This window comes from Etheostoma spectabile, chromosome 18 (assembly GCF_008692095.1).
Source record: "Etheostoma spectabile isolate EspeVRDwgs_2016 chromosome 18, UIUC_Espe_1.0, whole genome shotgun sequence".
Taxonomy (NCBI): Eukaryota; Metazoa; Chordata; class Actinopteri; order Perciformes; family Percidae; genus Etheostoma; species Etheostoma spectabile.
This window is the reverse complement of record NC_045750.1, coordinates 25,539,914-25,544,553: the sequence shown is the minus strand read 5'-3', so window position 1 is coordinate 25,544,553 and position 4,640 is coordinate 25,539,914.

Below are 4,640 nucleotides of genomic sequence, written 5' to 3'. Positions count from 1 at the left end.
ACCACCCCAAATTCTGCCCTGCAAAATCCTGAGAGAAAAACCCCTGAATCCCGTCATGTTCCCATTTTGTTTCATATGTTGTCTAAAGTTAACAGACAGTGGTTGTCCTCTGTAGCACGTTTGTTCAATCAGGGGCACCACCCTGGAAACCAGGGACCAATAATGAACTGGGAAAACAGTCTCATAGGTGGCGTTCCCTTTGAAATACAGATCCTAATTAATTTGATCAATTTACCTTGTATATCTCTGAAAGGAACAGACAAAGGGGTGAATGCGAGCACTGACTGTGTTCAACCAAACATATACACAAAATAAATTATATCAAGTAAATGGAAAAGTTAAAAGTCACAGCATCAAATTAAAAGAAAGTGAGGTATAAGGATCAAGTTTAAGGGTCCCCTAAAAAAGACTTAAAATCGCCCCTGCACTGCTCCTTCTTTCTTTTGTTCAAACAATTACAGTTAACAGTTTCCCCATTTTCTAGTTTTTGCCCTACATGCTCCAGAGTGATGTCTGTCCCCGACAGATAGAGACACCATGAATATGAACCTTCTTCATAATAAGATTGTATGTCCTCTGTGCTTCAGGTATAACCACGGTGCTCACCATGTCCACCATCATCACTGGAGTCAACGCCTCCATGCCCAGGGTCTCCTACATCAAAGCTGTGGATATTTACCTCTGGGTCAGTTTTGTCTTTGTCTTCCTGTCTGTGCTTGAATACGCTGCCGTCAACTACCTGACTACAGTGAGGGACGGTAAGGACCGCAAGCTCCGAGAAAAAGCCAGAGAACAGGTACAGGGACTGTCTCAGAAATGGCATACATCTCCAAATGGGGCTTCCAACTTCTTATTTAATCTTGATTTCTTCCCTCTCTTTTGCCCAGGCCCAGACACTGCCCTGCACCTGTGGCATGTCCCACGCCAGGACCATGATGCTAGACGGGACATACAGCGAGGCGGATGCCAACAGCCTGGCAGGGTACACGAGGGCCTCCATGGCAGCTGAGGACGCGTCGGAAAAACAGGAGCGAATGGTGGTGCATCTCTCCCTGGACACCGAGCCCCCGGGGACCAAGAAGAAGGGCATCCGCGGCTTCCGGATTATCCAGAACACGCACGCCATTGACACCTATTCTCGCATGATATTCCCTGGCGCCTACATCCTGTTTAACCTGATCTACTGGTGTGTGTACTGCTGATTGCGTGCATTCTAGCCCAAACTGTAGCAGTGTAAGAAAAAAACTGTGGAATCTTGTAGTTGTCATTAGAAGAGGGATACAGTTGTTTCCCTTCTACATGTTCTGGTGGAGCAACAAGTCCGGCAGGATGGTTGAAGAGGCTGTTGTTGAGGCTGCTGGATGGGAACATCTCCAACTCTGGCTCACATGTCACCGCTGGACTGAACCACTTATACAGATTCTCCTCCTTTACATATCACAAGCTCATATTTACCCATATCATACTCCAACAACTTGGTGGGGCTGGTTGCACAAGTTGTGCTCCCTGACTTCTACAAAAATAAAAAACAGACTAATGAACTCTCCAGCTCTGCCTACTATTAATAGGGCCACCCCAAAACAGTCGTAACTGCCTACCAGACATCATGATGTTTTAAGGCTTTTGCAGACAACTTTTAGTTTGTTTCCATTCCATTTTTGTCCCAATTTAAGCATTAACATGTTCCTATATTTCCATTTAAACATGTTTCTCTGCTACACTCATCACTTATCACAAGCTTTAGTCATTTTTAAAAAATTGTTCTAAAAAACGCTGCGTTGATGTTTTCCGCCATTTTTCAGGCCAACTTATTTTTCATAATTGTATCTAGGTAGCATATTTAGAAAGATGGTGCCCCTGTTCTTAATCCCGCCTACTAAACTCAGATTTTTCAGGCCAGGGGAAATAGCTGTCAATGAGCATAACACCACATCTATTTGATTGGCTGAAGGAATTAGAGAAGCGAGTGATGTGAAACAAGGCTACAGAGGTTCTACAAAGAGGATCTTCATGCTGAAAAACACAAACCATGGACATCTCGTCACCTTATGAAGTTGGTTTTGACTAATGCGTGCATTTACACATCCCGCAGACACAGAACAATCTTTGGATTTTGTTGTGTGGTTGTTTTATGTTGTATCTCTCCATCAACCTCTGAGAAAAATAGGTTTCATGAAGTGCCATATGTCAGTGTCATGAATATTGATTGGCAGAGGGTTTAGCTTTGCACAACTGAGGAACTTACTGTCCATGTCTAGCTGAAGTTCCTATCTAAACCATAATCAAATGTTTGTGCTACCAGCCCCTGCCTGGACTTCCGTAAATATCACTCTCTTCTCTGAAGCTCTCTATCTTCATGATAAAACTGTCAACATAACAGGAGTAGATCATTCGGCTGCTGTTGCCTCTGTAACCTTTGCATCTGACTGAGTCGCATAGCTAAATGTGTCCAAAGCAGACGGCTCATGAGGTATAATGGCGCTCTGCTACAGTGATAGCATTTCAAAGTGACTGGAAATGCTGCAGCCCTGTACAGTATTTCACATGGACTACCGTTATTCACTACCGGCATTGTCCAGAGTAAAGCAACAGGACTCACAGGATCTTCCTACTGTATGGGTTTTAAAGCAACACACACACCACTGTTGCTGAGTAAAGTCTTTATTTATTCATGTATTCACAGCTTGTTCATTCATTGAGTTTCTTTTATTTGATATTTATTTTTAGTGTAGCAACAGATCCATGTGCCGTTACACCTTAAGTTGGCAAAGATGCACGTAACAGGGCTTGTACAGAAACGGCTTGATGCATGCTGCAGACGTGCAATACTGTGTCTTCATAGATGTGTGTTTATTAGAAAGGACTCAACATGGAAAGCTTTACCAGTGATGTAACCATCTTGAACCGCCTTAAGTGAACATTTTATACACACAAACATGCTTAAATGGCCATGTGTTTTTTTCATTTGTTTGTTTGAGCACTATGAGGGACTGCTTTGTTATATTGGGGAGTTCCATGTGGGTAAATAGTAATTTAGAAGCTATCCTTATGGCTGGCTATGCTGTGATGTGTGACTTCACCCACCCACAGGTTTGCAGTTTCAATCCACAACACGGGTTTACAAGTCAGTATTTCAAATCAATCCATTTCTGTGCATCTTAACGCTACATTGTGTAAGAATTTCTCCCATCGAGAGGTGAATTTGTATATGACAATCAACTGAATTTCACTTTCTGAACAATGTCAATGAAATCCAAATGAGCTCTTAGTACCTGTATGGTTTCCACTCAGATGTGCTAGCTGCGGCTAGTCTGTGTTATAACGCCATGACGTGAGTGGTCTGCTAGGGAAATGATGACGCATTATGTTTAAGTTACAAGGTAGACAATCCTTTTTCAACATTGTCTTGAGGAAAAGTATCCTAGACGTCGTTCTGGCGTGATGCACAACCATGCTATAGTTAGCCAAGCAAGTAGCAACTATAAAACTTCTAATTTACACAAATAGGCAGAATTACCTTACTATTAAAGAAAGCAGGCAACAAATCCTTGCTCCTTCCATCTTGTAAAAGACACTCCAATATTAACTTTGGTCTTGTTGCTTGTTGCGTCCTCAAGAATAGGCGCAAGAGGCTTTCAAATCTGTCAGCAGTAGAATAATCTCCCCCTCCCTCCCTCCCTCCCTCTCCCTTACCTGCAAACTTATTTCAAGATGATTCTGGAGCGTCTATCCCATCATGCAAGCGTAAATGTCAAATTCCTATCCAACAGGAATTCTTGAAATTGATGGTGGTCGTAAAAAAAGGGAAGGGCAATACAGATTTTGATAATGAACGTTACACAATGTAGCTTTAAATACACAGCTGGACCAAGGAGGCGATCATCTTAGCTTTGCATAAAGACTGGAAGCAGGGGGGACAGCTTGCCCTGCTATGTCCAAAGTTTTAAATAAGCCAACAGCACCTCTTAAGCTCACTAAATACCATGTTATCTCTTGCTTGTTTAATCAGAACCACCATAAATTTGGGGGGAGACACCTTTGTTGCCTGTTCATCTTGTGTCATTGATTTTATTCAGCTGACATTGTGTTTGAATGCCGTTTCTGTTTGGAAGTGGGGTACTTAAATTAGTTTTACCCTAACCAATCAGAAAGGGACCAGCCAGGGGAAGCAGCAGTCAGTGACCACACTAGACTTATTGGACTTGAAGAACAAATCTGAGGTTTTTAACAGTTTGGAGCCAGCCTATGCTAGCTGTATCCTCCTGCTTCCAGTCTTGATGAAAAGCTAGGCTACCCACATCTTGGCTCTAGCTCCATCCATCTAGCACAGACGTGAGCGTGGTAGTGATCTCTTCATCTAACTCTCTGTAAGAAAGTGAAAAGGCACATCTCACAAGATGTCAAATTTAGGAACAAGTTCTCAAACCTGCTTCACAATCTTTTCAGCAACCAATATTGGGCTTTTGCTTCATGGTACCAATCAGTTGCCAAAACTCAATTATTCTTTTATTTTATTGGTGCACATCATTTTGGAATGATATTCTTTCTCAGAGCACAAAACAAGAAAAACAAGCATGCATGCAGATCTGTCATCTTCCAATCCAACATCCCTTCAACCTTCATCTTCAGAAAATGTTCAG